This window comes from Excalfactoria chinensis, chromosome 5 (genome assembly GCF_039878825.1).
Source record: "Excalfactoria chinensis isolate bCotChi1 chromosome 5, bCotChi1.hap2, whole genome shotgun sequence".
NCBI lineage: Eukaryota > Metazoa > Chordata > Aves > Galliformes > Phasianidae > Excalfactoria > Excalfactoria chinensis.
The window spans coordinates 45639970-45657559 of NC_092829.1; the positions used below are offsets into that span (position 1 = coordinate 45639970).

The window sequence follows — 17590 nt, forward strand, 5'->3', positions numbered from 1 at the left end:
GAGCAACTGTCAGTGTCTTAAGAGTTATGCCAAAGCACAGGGTGGGTTCTCTCTGATTCATATGCTGCATGGCTACCGAAACCAAGACCCAGCATCAGGAATGCCAAGCAGTAAGAAAAGAAGTAAAAGAAGCCGTCCAGCTCTACAACACATTTTTAATCTAACACTCCTGTTAAATTAATGTTATTCCTAACTTTCCCAGCAATTTAGCAGTGTGTCAGATGTATTATAAAAACACAAGGAAACAGGAAGACCTTTCGGTGCTAAAAGTATGGGACCTAATAGACTGCTATGCTAATTAAGTTTTCTTCCTCTTATTTTCAAAAAAGAGTAAATGAATGAAGGCCATCCCAGCACTTACTATCCCTCTCCTTAGCTTCATTGAAAACACAAGGTTACCACAGGAGTTAAATTAAAGGAATACATGCAATTGTTTTCTAAATGGCAAAATCCCTCACATTTTGCACACAGAAGGGCAGGAAGATAACTTAAGAATTCCTGAAAATCACAACCACCACTTAGGAAAAGTCCCCAAACCCCACTATTCTGAGAAGCATTCAGAAACTTGGCAGAACTGGGTCCTTCCATTCACACCAAAGATGCAAGCTGACAGAAGAGTAAGGTAAGGATGCAGCTGCTCCCTCTACATGTAAATGGGTCCTAAATTTCATACAAAGAGTGGGAGATAATACACAATAAGAAAGAAAAATTGGAGGTATTATTCCACGGACATTTGAGAGGATAAATACCAGAGCAGAAAATATGCTCTAATAAAGCTTTATAATGTTACCACACTGACATCTCCATCTGGCTCTGTGAGTACATACATCACATTATAGGGAGATACACAGGAAAGTAGGCACTTCTAGATGCATGTGCAGGAACACTGTCTTTAGATGAATTTGCACTGTGACTCTGAACAGCACACCTAGCATTTCTGGCCATTTGTATTGTTCCTATGCTTGTTATCTCTTTCTAACATTAGACTATGTATGCTATTTAACCTCTTTGCTATGCTTTTCCATCTGCAAAATGCAGACAGTAATATTTAAATTTTTTGCAGAAAACTTTTGGGATTAGAGAGAGATGAGTACAGCCTCTCACTACAGCCAGAACAGGACCAAAAAAACAAGATCAAGATTTTGACATAGGATGTCTGCTACTTTGTACCCTCTTGAATGAAGGACTGTTAGGTAGATAGGAAAAGACAGACATTTGTCCTGAGATCTGCAAAAAGTCTAAGCCCACAGCTTTCACATCCAGAACCACAAACCTGAAACCCCTTTATAAGCACTCTGCAATTTACTTGTCACAGCATCTAAGACAAGTAAATTAACATAATTACAACCACCTCACACTCACGTAAGCCAGGACACAGAAAAGAAGCGAATGCTGTCACCACTAGGTTTATGGTTCAGATCTATGTGATTGGTAGTGCCATCTGCGAACCACCAGTCAGAAAGCACTATCTCAGTCTATAACTCCTTAGCATAAGGTTCATCACAGAACCCTGAGATTAGTTAACTGTCCCTGAGGTTATTCTGACATAGATTAGGAACTGCTTTACTCATTGGAATGTGGTTACACTGCTGTAATGATGTTGAAGAGAGAAGGGTTTCGTTCTACAAACTGTGCACCTTGTTAACTCAAGTAGGTAGGCAGTCTAGACAGTGTATTTTATGCTGTGCTGACATGTATATAGAGTAGCAGTTGAAGCAAGAAGCTTCATACCCACGATTCAAGAAAGAACAGAAAAGATAGTGTTTAGCTCCCTCTGTTATATCCTCAGACTACAACAGTGCTTGGAGTATCAAAATGCAGTTGTGTCATAGGGAATTTAGAGTGGCTTCCCTTGAGTCAATTATTCCCAGGCTTTCTTTCCCTTTACATGTACAATTAGAACTGAAACGTTGTGGCCACAGTTCTTCCAACTTTTCCTGTGTTCTCAGCTGTAAGTGAATAGCTGTGATCAGGACAATATGATTATTAATATCTCTATGGTAATTACAATTGTCCAGGGCTGCCTTACTGTTCAGAAGACAAATGCTAAGTACTGATAACTGTAAGATCTGGAATACAGAGCAACAGGCAGTGCACAGAGAAGTCAATATCAGAGAAGCTGAACAAGTTTTGAAAGTGACTTTTGCTTCCTAACAGCAACAGATGTCCACCAGTATAACCAGAATGACAGTGCCAGAGGATTCAAGCTCTACTCTGCTGGCATGGATAACTACCCACCCATGAAACCCACACCTGGAGCTTGCACTGACAGCACACCAGCTCCTACCCAGTAGAAAAGCTGCACTGTCAGTGGGGAAGAAAGATGGCTTCATCATCAGAAAGTTCACCCTAGAGAAAACTGATGTCTAGAGGTCTGCAGAGGAGAATCTAGTCCTTCTCCCGCACTGAGTATATCAGGTTTTGAAGGTTTTGTGCAAGCCTTGAAGCAATTTCCACTGCTAAGTGTAAACAAGGCTTTCAGATAGTCCTGTGATGTCAGGATATAAAGACCAAATGAGATCCATTTACAAAAGCAGAATGAATATTTAAATAAAAAGCAGCCACCATCAAAAATGTTTTAAAAAATGCTGTTTTGGTTAATGCAACTTACTGTATTTCTGCCAACAAAGGCAGTTTCTGATCAGGACATGCCGTGTTTTCCTCTGGAGATTTTGCAGGCAGGGTGGTCTTCCAAGAGGGACGGGAAAGGGCTTAGTTAACATTACACATCTTTCATATATGCAGGCTGGTAAATGTAAGCCATTACAGCTGTGCAGTTTGTCACCAAAACCTAAGCTGAAAGGAGTCTAAGTACAGGAGACTGACAAGAATATGACCTAGTCACTCTCAAAACTTTTTATTCTCCTTCACAATAAAGCAACTTCTCTTGTATTTGTGCAGCCAGAACTCCTTGTCCTTTGCAGTGGTCAGAAAGAAAAGATAGGAGAAAAGGGATGGTACAAGAAACATAATCATTAAAGATTCATTAATTTGCTATTGGCTACAAAGGAGGACTGTAGCCTCCTAAAGCTACATTTGTTTATTTTGATAGAAAGAATACTTCTGCATTGAAAGACTACTTCAAATCCCAAAATGCAAAGTTAATTTTGGAAGCAAGAGCTACTCTAAAGAATCAACTACTTGTACAGAAGCAGATCTGAGCAGTTGGCAAACCAAGTAGACTTCACTGGGACAACACACTGCTTCTATCTGAAAAAGCATCCTTGATCAGTGCATGTTTAAAGCCAGTGAGACCTGAGCATGTACTTGAAAGTGTACATACGTTGAAGTCTTTTTCTGAATCAGATACATGTGAAGAAATACTTAATCAGTTGGAATATGGTACTCGTTCTCTGCTCATCCCCATTCCCTCCTAGAATCTTAAGAGTCTGAAATATCCTGTGCAAATAATCCATCTAAATTAATATGGAGATGCTTATGTAATTATATGTGTGCAGAAGCTACAAAGAGCATTTTCATTTTATAAACACAATATTAACCTTCTAGGCTAAACAATTTACTAAGACCATTTGTTTTTATTTTGATTGATGTTTAAAAAACTGCCAGATGGAAGTTGTGTGTCTCTCTTTGAGAGGTGAAGTAATACCTTACACATACTAATTCCAAGAAAACAGCTATCTTATCTATCATCCATGTTATAAAAATTATTATTAATAGCAGTATTTGCATGATGGGTAAAGCACATATTTGGAAGAGGGCATGAATATAAGACCATTATGCCATTAGTACTCTTCTCCTTTACTTCTGTGATTAAGGCTATAAGGATTCAGAAAACCTGCTTATCAGATTTCTTAAATTCCAAAGGTTTTAGCTGTGAGAAATAAACTCATGCAAAGGGGAATCATTTAGGAAAAGATACCATCATTTTTATCCACTTCAGTCAGAACTCACGCTGAAAGAATTTCCACTGAAATAAAAGAGACTGTTCAAGTCCAGTCAATTCAGTATATATGCAGTTGGAAGAAAGATCTATGGAGTTTTTAAAGCATATTCCTGCTCACTAGTTCCCAGTTTACAACATAGTCAACATGGCCTCTTCAGTTTCCAAGTCATGGCAGGATCACAGCCTGCCAGCATTGATCATCTGCAGCTGAGATAGCATCTCTAGCAAGCGGGATCACTGCATGACTGAGCATCCCTAAGACCACAGTTGAACACCCTACAGTGTTTAGGCCATAGCTAACTCCTGCTAGGAGTTTATGACCCTTCACATTCTTACAGCAATTGTATTGCCATCTCCTTTCCCTTTCACTTCCCCAAATTTGCTACATATTTTGGCATAATCTTTTGTCTATAGCTATGAAGAGGAAAAAGACACAGCCCTGTCATAAACTAGAATGATTCAATACAAAGTTGAGGCATTCTTGCAACATACAGACAAAGATACAGGGTAATGATTTATAGATTACATGCAAAGCCTAGAGCCATCAATAGCATCATAAAAACAAGTAGTTGACAGTTACACAACAATTTTTCTTACCCTAGTTCAGTTCCTCTCTGATAGCCTTTGAGAGATGAACAAATATTTCTAGCCCCAGCCCTATTCACCCCATACCAGATCCATGCCACAATAACTTTTACAATCTACTCACAACCCCTTAAACCTTACATTTGTTCTTTCAATTATGCAAACTCATTATGCTGACAGGCATATATTCTACACGTGGGCAGAAATGCCCAAGTCTTGACAGGGCACCCGTCTGATTTTAGAACCTGACTTTGTTGGTTTATGACCCGGGTTGGAAGGGACATTAAGGATCATGAAGCTTATATCTATACCAGGGAGCCAATCTGACACCACTAACCAATAAAATCATTCTTTAATTTCCTTCTAAAATGCCTCGGCTGCTGGAGATCATACCAAGTAATCAATCTCCAAGTAATAAAATGAAAGTAAAATATTTCAATGTATATGTTACAGAAAATTACAGTGATACTAGCTTTAGAGTAATAGAGAAATGAATCACAGCTACAACATATCTTGAACAGTCTCAATATAGCATTCATATATAATACAACTCAAAGCTCGCTAAAATTACCTGGAAGACACTTCCCAAACAGCTACAGAAAACAGCAAGATGTTGGGATACTCTTTCAAACCATAAAATAGGAAATATCAAACCATTTTACAGTGTGGAATTGCTCTATGTCAGTTTCAAACAGCTGGGGAATTAAGTACTTTCTACCATATGCAACAGTTGTAAATGTGGCCTTTAGAGAGCACAGAGATTTCAGTCACTTGTTGTAAAGACTGCAGCCTATTTGCAGTCTCCATCTTTCTTTTCCTCTCACCAGATATTTAAAGCTCAAGATGAAACACTGGATGAACTCAAAGTATAAAAGTTATCAAAGTGTGAGGAAGTAAAGAATACCTTTGGAGAAAAGTTTTGGTTGGAAACGGATTCTACAACAAGCTATACTAACCAGCTATTCCTGATAACTACAGAGAGCTCAGAGGAAGAGGAAAGCTGTGCTTAACAAGACTCCCATTAACTTTAACTTCCATGGAAGAATAATACTGAAGATAAAATATAATTTACCTCAAAGGTGAATGAATCCAACAAACTGTAATTTTGTCATGTCACAGAATGTCCTTATTATTTCAATGGCACTTAATCTACTGTTAGCTTTTCATGTACCTGCATCTCATTTCCATAACTCATACACCATAAGTATTTATCATGTCACATTTTGTTAATTTTTTTTTCCTTGTGCTTTTTCAAAAAAGTAAACTTGAATCATGATTCCTACAACAAAATTTTTCCCTCTGGAGAATACATTTAAAAGAATTACAAGAGGCCTGATTCTCAAATCTGCTGAAACTGTCATTTCTAAATGAATCAACTAATTGCATGCCAAACAGCAAATTATAAGGAAGGTATCCAAACACTAATATTTCTCTGCCCTTTAGTGGGAATGCTTAATGTTAACTTTTTGCTACACAAACTGATTTGAAACAGCAACTGATAAAAATCATTCAAACTGATCTGGTTAGTTTCCTTTCTTTTTTTCAAGGGTGAATTTCTTTCCTACTTTTTTCCTGACTCATGAAAGACACCAGAGAGTGATGTGGATGATGTGGTGAAAGCTCTGAAAAAAAAAATCTACTTAAGTCAAGAACTAGGGGAAGTGGTCACTCTGCGAGGTCATTTTCCTGAGAGACTATGTGACAGCTGGAGAAAATTAGCCAAAATATCTGCATTCCAGAGTGGTATAAAAAGAAGGAAGAAAGGGAGGGGAGGGGTCAAATGCCTTGTGGAAACCTGTAGGAACAGCAGTGGCATTTTCTGCATGGACTTGCTCATTCTGATTTCCTGAAAAAGTCTGACTGATACAGGAGATTTTTGAAGTCTCAGAGGGTAGTCAGGCACCCAGTTCCTTTAAAAGTCAGCAGGACATTCATTAAATTTCAGCAGATTAGTTGTATTGGGTCTTTTCTCCAACTGGTGCAGGGACCACACAGAAATCCCACTCCTAATTTTATTACCATTTAAAGACTTACAAATCAGACACACTTCTAGAATGGGAAAACTAGGAAGGGAGCAATAATACCACAGTAATGAGACAGATTCTTTGTTTTCCATCTTCATAATTGTCAAAGAAATAGGCAGGGAATAACAGGGAATTTTCTTTGATGCAAGCTGTGAATCCCTGATACTGTTTTTTTGTTTGTTTGTTTGTTTTGCAACAAAATCAAAACAAAAATATTTAATACTTTCAAAATTAATCTGTATTCTCTTAAAAATAAAACACACAACTTTTTATGTAAGATAGCTGTACTTCTCCATGACCAGATACAAACTAAGCCTCAAGTCCAAATCCTGTCGCAATTAGTATATTACAGTGAAACTTTTGCTTCTGATAAAGAAGAATATTAATTGAAACCATACCTTCCTCCTTCTGAAAGCTTCCATTCCCATGGACCTTCTAATCATTTCAGACTACTCTGTGAAAGAGAAGAAAAAAAACAGAGAAAAAAGTCTCATTGAGAAGAAGTTTGCTGTCATAATTTTAAACAATAGCAGGAGAAATCAGTTCATACATGAACAAAACTCTGCCCCAGCCTATCTGCAGTGTGTACTCAGGAACTCCTTCAGCATAAATAAGAGAGACAGAAGGGATCAGGTAGGAGTCAGTAAATGACTCCCACAAGTCTAAGTAGGAATGCTTTTTAAAGTGATTCAAAAGCAAAATTAAGATTTTTTCAGACTCCCAAAAATTACAGTTGAGGTAAAATCTTTAAAATAGAGAAACTGTCATTTGGGCAACTAAATGAGGGCCATATTTTACAGTCTGGCCATTCACAGGAGATTTCACATTCATTACATGACGAATAATATAACATAATTTTAAATTAAGAAAAGTTAAATAGCTTCCAGAATGTCATAGAAAGATTTCATGGGGTATCTAGCACCTAATTCAGTAACACTACATTCTTCCCATTGCAAAATACAAGGGTATGTCCCTCATAGTTTGACCATTTCATTCCAAACCTCTTGTGTGCAGATAAACACAACGTCTCTGCTCCTCCTCTAACCTGATTTTCTCTAGCAGTTTATCTCATTCATGGAGTGAAAAGAAAATAGAATCTGATTAAGGAAGACAGGTTTATTTATTTATTTTTTCCTAAAAATATATTTTGACTTGTCCTTTTTCTTCTCCTCTTTTTCCTTCAGATAATAAATAAATGTAAAGGAAGAAAAAAAAGATTTCCACCCTCCCTCCCCCCACAAAAAAAAAAGAAAAAAAAAAAATTGCAAATTTGCACTGCTAACACCATTTAGTGTCTACCCTACTCTGTACTGCTTTGGGATCTGGTATAGATATTTCCCAGGTAGCTTAAAAAAAAAGCCCCAATTAGAGAGAAGATAATGGTTTAAATAAACCATTAATCCAAAATCACATCTAAACTTGAAGTTAAACAAATTAACTGTTACAAAGCAAACAACAAAGCACGTTACATTATCTTCCTTTTTAAAGAACATATTTTAATTCTGCACTTCTGTTTTATTTTTTAAATGAACCAGAAGCAGAAGTTTGAAATGTCATGTGAAATTTGGTTCTCATGAGGCTGCTGCTTGAGTTTTACCACAGCAGGATTTAGAGAACTTTAGATAATCTGCTTAGGTTGTTACCTGAACTAAAATGCTGAACCTCTTTTGAGAACTACACATGTCCCTATCTTTACCAGACACCCTTTTTATGTATCCATGGCTGCCTTTGCACCATCAAAAAACCTATCTCCACACTGGGTATTTTCTTGACCTGGTCATGACTGCTTATCTATGCCATGAGTGCCAAATTCACCAGAATAGCTTTTCTGGGTACTCTGATCACTTATTGGTGTTCATAAGGAAGGAAAAGGAAAAGGAAAACAATGAGAAACTTTCCATATTTCTGTTTCACTATTTTTACTGTAGTTAATTTGATTAATTTTTAAAGGGTAAATATGGGAAGATATCTATTGACATACTATTATCTCTGGCTGTTTATATATGGAGGACAAATACTTTCCTTCACCCAAAGCCAAAACAAACAGATCTTGTACAGACAAGTCCTCAATTGACTGAGAGTGATTGACACCTTGCCACAGGCTGCAGAGCTGTTCCTTACTTATTACTGCACTGGAGGGATGCTCTACTGCAAAGACACTGTTTCACATCAGACCTGAAGTTAACAGCTTTCAGCCTTGACTAAAGCACTTTCACGTCAGCAACATTTTGCTTTTACACTTTTTATTAGAAGAAAGATGTGACTTATTCTTCTACCAAGACATCTGGTCTGTTTACCCACTCTGACTTTCAGGCTTCTAACCACAAAAATAATACAAGAATATGGATAATTTTGCCTCTTAAATTTACTTCAAGAAGATATTTTCAAGTCCGTCAATTTTAGATAGCAAACAACATATGCAAAAGCCCTTCACAAGTTTTTTAATTCACACATGTTTACAAATACAACATTCTGTGAAATTATTACAAACAACAAAGAAAACCCCACAGAACTATTCATTTTCCTTATTCTTCACAGAATTCTGTGTTTGAAGATACACACAAAAAAGTCATTTATAAAGAATCAGCTATACATCCCAAATTTGGTCATTCAGTATTCTGCTGAATGAATAAACACTTAGATGGTATCAAATCAATAACCAAATATACTACTGTGAGCATGTGTATTTGATAGAATAATAGACTGATGTTGAAGCTCTGTGGATCTCTGAACTGTAATGTCTGCAGCATAGCTGAAAACTGAACCAAACGTTCATTAGAAGTTACTAACATTTACCATTCTGGGAGACCTACAGTATTGCTTTCAGACAAGAGCTTCCCTCATCAGAAACCTATTTGTTCTCTATTATCATTTAAAGAAGGGTCAACAATCCTTTGAATTATTTTCGGCTACCAGGAAGGTGATTATGATTATTTTTGTTCCATGGATCAATCTCCAATGCTTTGCATCCAAAGTAGACTTGAAATGCTACCATTAGCAATTTACACCCACTTGCTGTCCATAAATGACTTTCAAGGGTCAAGGCAGTGGAGTGTAAAACTGCTAATTTAACTGCTGGAGCAATGAAGAAGAAACTGGATGAGACAGAGCGAGTCCTAAATGCCTTCCATAATTAACAAACATGGCAAGACAAGTTATGAAAAACAAAGGGACTAGACAGACTTATGCTTAAAGTCTGGTATTTCTGAAAGTTTGTCCAACTATGAAGTCTTCTTTTGATCTACATTAATTGAAAGCACTTAAAATTCAATCATACATTTATGGCCACATGTTTAATACTGAATTCTAATCTTGCATTTCCAACCTACTGGTCAGACTGGAATGCTTTCCTTCTGCATCCAGCTTACCAAGAATACAAATCTAATGATTGTCTTTAGTTTCAGCAGTAGAGTTTCATACTTGTGGTTTTGAAGGCCCCTAAATTCAGTCCTAAATTGTATCCATGACAGTGGTCAGAAATCTCCAGTAATTCCTGACAACAATCCCCTGTGGAAGCAGTAAGCCATTTGCGGATAAACACACTTGCACTGGTTTGGTTTCTAAATGCAATAAGAGAATGTGATTCACAGAATCACATAACCCTTAGAGTTGAAAGGGACCTTTGAGGGCCATCTAGTCTTCTGTTCAATCCTGTGTGATGCAGTGGTTTGTGAACTGTCCCAACATGGAGACAGCAATCTGGGTTTTTGTTCACAGGTAGAAGAGCAATGAAAAAGAGCTAGCAACCCGAAGTAAGCAACATCAAACTACCATGGAAGTCACTGTGAAGGGATACATTAAACCTCTTTTTTAATCAGGTATGGGAAAAAGGAAGAACAAGTATGCCAAAGGGCTGCAAGCTCCCAAGGTCGTTCTTAGATTAAAAGATGCAAGGTAAACATCACATACTTCTATGCCATAGAACTCCATCTGATGTTATAGGAACTAGCGAATCGAGAACTGTTTTCCTGGATCCCCTAATATGCACCAACAGCAGCACTGAAAAATCTCATAAGTTGGGCCATTTGTGCATGCTATACTCCAGATTCATAGACCTCTACGCTTTCAGTTCCTCCACAAACACCAAAAGGTAAGAAACTCTACTTGAATATTTCATTATGTTATGTGTGGGGAAGAGCTCTTTTAAAAAGCTGGGCTCTATTGTCCTGTCTTAGCTAACAGTTTGTGTGACACGCATAAGGCAGACCAGATATTTGCACCCATTATATGTAAGGATTTTTTGCCCAAGGACAACTTGTAAAACCCATTAATATGAATTGTGTCTGAGCTGACGAGGAAAAATAGAAAACACTGAATCCAGACCTTCAGTACTTTACTGGTGTTTCTGAACTTTTATTAGCTGTACTTGCTTCCATAAAATCTATTTAATAAGGCGACCAATGTTTTGGTAATGCATCAAAAGCAGTTCTCTTCAAAGGGCATCTTTTTCACTCAATCTCTTCTCTAAAGACAGTGACATTAGTTTTGTAAATTAATAAACAGGCCAGCATCTGAGGACTGCATGAAGCCTCCATCACCCTTCATTGTGCTTTCTCTTCTGACCCCACTTTCCAGTGCAGGGCCCTCATCTCGACAACAATACCCTGAAAGCCTGTGTGGCACTCTGGGATCACACTTGAAAAGGCCTTTGGCTGAGGCTGGCTTTCAAGAAGAGGGGACAATTGGCAAGAGGCCTGTGGCTATTCATGCAGAACAGGCAGTGAAAAATGCCTGAAGTCAGTTTCAGGGGTGGGCAATGCCCAAAAAAGAAAGCCCACATAACATGAATGGCTGCTGCTAGGAGACTAAAACCAAAGGCATGCTACTAGCAGGCCTCCATGTGCCGACATCAATGGGTTCATCCTATCCCTATTAGGGGCCTAAAATGATGAAGAAACATGAGAAGGGACTATAAGCAGGAAAGGAAAATAATACCAAAGTACACAACGGTCAATGCTTATATTGTTATACTAAACGCTCAGGAGAAGGAAATAATATTTTCTATGTTCAGTACCTTTTCTGCTAACAATAGTTACATCTGCTACAAAATCTAATAAGCAAAATAACTGTGGTACGTTTTCTCAGGGGAGGAAAGCTATGCACTTTCATAATTAATTATTCCTCATGCACATAATTAAGAGTGATTTCAAACACATATCAGAAAAGCCAAGGCACCATTGCAATGGTTCTGGACCTGGTGCTGGAGCTGTTCCAGTGCTCCTGGATGTGCATGCATGCAAGGTCCACTCACTTCAATCCCAGCAGTACAGGTCAGAGGGAGATGGGAGGTCTAATGGCTTATAACAGAAACCACCACCATGCACCACAAAAGCATTTCAGTGGCATACAAATGACCCAGACCTCAAATGTGCTTAGTGTTAGTGAGCCTGAGGGCACTGTCTGCAGCATGGATCCAGTGTGGTGAAAGGCCTACAGGCCTGAAAATTAACTGTGAAGAATTTTCCTCACCTACAAGTCACCAGTTCTGGTTTTGCTGTTTTTTTTTTTTTCTTTTTTCTTTTTTCTTTTTTCTTTTTTTCTTGTTTTCTTTCATTAAATGCAGCAAAAAACATATTCTCCTACTAACATTTCACACTGAAAAGCCTAAGCATAGCCTCATAGCCTGACAAGCTCTTGTGAAAGGAGACAGTCACTACCCCTTGCTGAATGTCAACAGTATTCTGAAAATGACACACCAGCATCTGTAGAAACAACCATCTTCTGTAAAATTCTCCCCATTTCAATACAGATGTTGGCTCTTGGCTAGTGAAAACCTTGAAAAAAATAAATTACAATGTCTGGTCATGTTTGGACTTATTTCTAGGCATGATCTCACCTCTTAAAAAATGATCATATTATTTAGTTTATGAGTAATAATGTCTGACTAAAAAAGGTTAAAAAACACCATATGATACTGTAATCAAGTGATTTATTTCATGTGATGTTGTTTGTTATTCAGAGTAGAAGTTCAGGAAACCTCCCCTTCTTGCTTTGTCAGTTATCTGTTTTCCAAGTCTGATATCCCAATAGGGAAAGAAAGATGCTCATTACTTCTGCATGCAACTCTACATAAGAAGGCAGGAGCTGTGAGAGCAGTGCTACCTTCAAATTTGCTCTCTGTTAGATGTTGGTTAGGGCACGCAATCGGGTGAGTATGAAATTGGGTGAGCAAGTGCTGAATCTGATACTTCACTGAAGATGATGAAGTAACCCACTGTCCTCCAGTGGGAGGTGGGAAAGGAACTACAAATGCTCCAGAAACAAAACTGCGATGACTTGCTGATAACTAAGCAATGACTTCAAAGTAACAATCCAATGCTACATTTTTTCTGTCCATTTCCCCTAAAAAATTCTAAATATAGGATGGAGTAAGGTTTACTTCCATCTGTGATCCTAATACTTGTATGTGCTTCTCTTGTGTCTAAAATTGCCCCAGTAAATTACTAGTTCTTGCAAAAAAATTGTACTTGTTCTGTATCTCCTATTTTATTGATGACAACAATTGCAAATATTCAAGCAGTTAGGCAAAATCCCAAGAATATTGGGTTTTATTAATTAAACAAATGGATGTGGGTAAGGTTAAATATATTTAGGCTACTGTTTTGCCAAAGAAACAGTTTATCTTGTACGGTCATGATTCCTGTAGCTTCTCAGTGTTGGACATTTAGGACTTGTTATTCAGAGGGAGGGAACGGGAACCAAGTGTAGTTTTTTATGACATGTGGGCATGTCAGATCCTCTTAAATCTAGAATTTTAAAACTCTGTCATAGGTTTCCCACATCCTATCTCAAGGCCACTGTTTTTCTTGCTCTCTTCTTCACGGCTGAGTGAATCACTTCCCCTCCATCAAAATGATGCATCCTTGTGGCAGCTGGGACATTTGCAAAGCATGGCACTGTATTTGAGACATTTAAGGTTTCTTTTGAATGTAGGATAGCATGTAAAGTAAAAGAAGTGTCAAAAACTCATCATGTCCTCCATGGACAAACACTATGTTTTCTAAATCTCTAAGGCTGTGATTTTAAAAATCACTTTGTTTATACTTGATAATAAGCACATAGAGAGTTTTCTGCAAAGTTACTATGGAGATATGTATGTGCCACGTAACGGGATAGATTCACTCTCTAGACAACTTCCCTTTTTAGAAGCTATTCTAGGTGCCTCAGGTAGGTATTTAATATTGATTTGAGATGTATCTAGACTACAACATTGGCCTTAATCTGTCCTACTGCAAACAGAAGCAATTTTGCTGGGTAAGATTTTGAATAGTTTGCAGAGCATTCTGAATTTATATGTTAAACATTATGTTTATCTATTTACACTAACAAAGTGAGAATAATATATTCAGCAGATAACAGATATAACAAAAATATTTGAATGTTTCAGGTTTTTCAGGGTTTCTCAACAGATTTTTAATACAATCTGTCTCAAAAGAGAGAGATTATCCCAGGCTTTGGGAGTTGTGGAAACAGCCTTTAAAATGTAAAGAAATATATCTTTTTAAAGTTTATGAGATCTGAAAGGAGAGGAGTGGGTGGTCTTAGCCCTTCAGAAGGTCTCTGCTCCTCTGACCTATTAGACCATTAGTTCACCTAAAACAGCCAATAGCTATTCAAGTCTAAGAGTACAAAGGTGGTAATAAAAATAAATTCTTAAACAAAAGGAATAGAAATAAACATTTCAAAGTTTTTCTTCTGCATAATCCAAAAACTGAAGACTATTTCTTTCTATCTACTCAGGCAAGATACCTGCCTGATCTTGCCAAGAAAAAGCAAAATTAAAACACAGTGGGTATCCAGCGGGTACACCACTGCAGGCACATGGTATGCTACTGACATTTGAAGTATGTGCTGTGTTTATACTCTTAGCCTAGCTGCTCGTTCGTTTGATGTTTACCACTGTTTTCTGCTTAGGCCAAGGTATTTTGCATACCGAAGCCACAATTACTAACTGACAATCATTTAACTGCAATACCAGGACTGTTGGGAGAGAGCGGAAGTCACACATGGATCCCTACCCAGTCTACAGGGGCTGCTCTTGTGTGTGCCTCCCAACTTCAGCTTCCCGCAGAACAAATTGTGGCTCTCAGTATTTTGGCCAAGCGTCCGTAAGGCAGAGTCTCATGTAACTTGCTGTTTCCTTGCCATTGAAAACACTGAGGAAAAGCAATACATTGCGCTGAGTCTAACCTATCATCAGGTTTGCCCCCTTCTGATTTTTTTTTTCCTTTTTATTCCAAAAAGCATTCTCCAAACATCTCATAACAGCAACCAGAGCCAGACAGCATGTGGAAAATGAGAATATCCTCCTAATACATAAACCATTAGACAGCACTTGCTCTCTATTTCAAAACCAAAAATAAGATGATTTTTCAGTGAAATAGCAAATGTCCACAGTGAAATTTTTACTGGGGTTTTGAGGCTGAGGGAAAGACTCCCAAGCCTGATTAGAAAGCATAGCTACTTCTGTTCCACAGTTGAGGCACTTGACTGGAGTCTACCCAGAATCTTCAGACCCTCTTCACGCCCTTGGATAGTTCACTTAATCCCACTGCTAAAAACCCTGGTTCCTCTGTGCAAAATAGGTAGAATAATATTCTTGTCAATCTTTGCCTTTCAAGCACTCACTACAAGAGTGTGCCTTAATGTATGTTTGCAAAGCACTTCGCACAAAAATAACTTTGGAAATTACCAAAATACAAAATGTTAAGTGTTGTATATTCTCTCAAATATTTAGTTTTCTTCCTTTCAGCTCCACTCACAGTTCATAATTCCTAGTAGTCTGATGATATTTAGCCAATGGCCAGATAAGGATTTAATCCCTCATAGTTGGTATGAATTATTGAGTTGAAAACTACTGTTCTTCACCAAATATGTGGCCATCTGCAGTCACTCTGCACCAGTTCTACAGCAGATATAGACCCATACATGCCAGAAGTTCAACCACAGAAAAGATGCAGTAGAAATATCTAGCTATAGTCCTGGCCATAGTGATGTTAGCAGTGGACTGTATTTCAACTAACATGTCATTAGGAACACATCTAAATTGCTTGCTTCTTTTTTCTTTTAATAACCACAGCTGCACAGTAACTTTATTTAGAAGATGAATATATGAAGTGCCAGCCTCTTGCTATTTTCTACTCCCCTTTGGATTCAGCATGGATTCAAACACCATTTCATGTTTCCCTGAGTGTAACCATAGTATTTACCACATTTCCTAGGTTGTTTGGTCATTTCTTGGAGAGTCTCATTGTTATCTTATTTCTTTTTTTTTTCTTTTTTTCTTTTTTTCTTTTTTTACAGCTGGCTACAGACCTGGAAAAACAAAAACTGAGCTGACCTTCAAAGCCAAGACAAAATATTACAAAAAATAAGCTAAGAGTTGTCTGATCACTGAATCCACTCCAGTAGTCTTTTTTATTAAACTACATGTGCTGAACTAATGTCAGTTAACTAGACTTACAGTGTCAGTAAATGCTTGAAAGTCTTACCCATACCTGAATAAAACCAGTGCTTTGAAGACTGATAATCCATGTTTGGGTAAGAAATGGTGACATAAAAGTGTATGAAACCAGATTCTGGGACACAATGTGAAAATAGGTTTGATAAATGGCCACGTAGTTTATGGTTACAACTACAGCATTGTCACACTTGAGTAGTATTTAAAACCAGACAAAGTAAGGGACTGCTAGTTATTTATGAGCACCAGTATCAACATTCCTCAAAAATTCTTAACCATTCATTTGTTCAGGGATGGTAGGTTTTAATCAGGTCTGAAGATTACAAAGCGCATGCCTAAATTCGAGCATTCTAATGAAGGAACAAAGTCAACTGGATTTTGATCTTGAGGAAAATATTTTTAAACGACATCCTGAGCAGTGGGCAGAAGATATAGGGTCTAAGTCTAAGCCGAAATATGAGGTTACAATTCTTTCTTTTCCTCTTAACTTGCAGCAAGGGATTCACAGAATCATTAGGGCTGGAAAAGACCACTAAGATCATCTAGAGTTCAACTGTCAACCCACTTCCACCATGCTCACTAAACTATGTTCCTCAGTGCTGTATCTCCCTGTTTCTTGAACACCTCAGGGAGTGACTCCATCACCTCCATGGTGCCAGTGCATCATCAATCTCCCTGAGAAGAAACATTTCCTAATATCCAACCTGAACCTCCTGCGGCATAACTTAAGGGCATTACCTCTCATTCTATCTTTAGTTACCTGGGAAAAGAGGAATTTCTGCCCATCTTTCCACTGATTAGATGCACTTGCAAGAAGTAAGCTGTTCATAACAGCAGCAGAAAACTACACAGGGGATTCCACAACAGAAAAAAAAAAGCAGTCTAAAAATCTCACTGTTTGTCTTGCTTGTTGCTGTTCATTTTTTTTTCCCACTTCCCTTTGTGTGATTTTAAGAGCTTTCTAACTGCAGAAAGTAGCTGTGTTATCACAGTAGTAGCAGGTTTTTATTAGCTGTGCTGACATCTAAAGTCAGGAGGAATTTACATCCCCTTTCTATAAAGAGGAAACTCTCATGCCAATTTAGTTATATGGCTTTTGTTATGTTTTGTAATAAATTATAGAATCACACTACAGCTTGTGTTGGAAGGGACCTTAAAGCCCATCCAGTTACACACCTTGCCATGGAGAGGGCTACCACCCACTGGATCAGGCTGCCCACAGCCCCATCCAGCTCAGCCTCCAGCACCTTCATGGATGGGACATCCATAGCCTCATTGGGAAAGCCTTTAGTAAATCTACTGAAGATACATGGTGAAATGACCCTTTTTCCCATGACAAGGAAATCTATGATCCTAATGAAGTTCATTCAGTATCTAAAACCAGGATTTTTTTCCTCTGTCAATACAGGCCTCTTTTTCCATCTTTTTCTAGACTCAAATTGATCATCAAATTTAAATATCAGTTCAGTGAATATTGCAGATTTATCAATAGATACTTGTATTTTCAGTAATTTCACATATTAAAATCTTTTTTAAAATGATACAATCTGCTTATTACTGACAACTACATTTATGGACATTTTTTTCCTTTTAGCTTTGAAGAGTAAAAACATCAAC

General features: G+C 37.7%; 1 long non-coding RNA gene across 1 annotated transcript in view; it reads right to left on the minus strand.

Moving 5' to 3' along the window:
- Positions 1 to 6968, minus strand: part of LOC140253486 (uncharacterized) — a 97456-nt gene extending 90488 nt beyond the window's left edge. The window contains exon 1 of the long non-coding RNA XR_011903869.1: positions 6912 to 6968. This is a non-coding gene — a long non-coding RNA (uncharacterized lncRNA). The remainder of the gene's footprint in view (positions 1 to 6911) is intronic.
- Positions 6969 to 17590: the final 10622 nt, after the last annotated feature.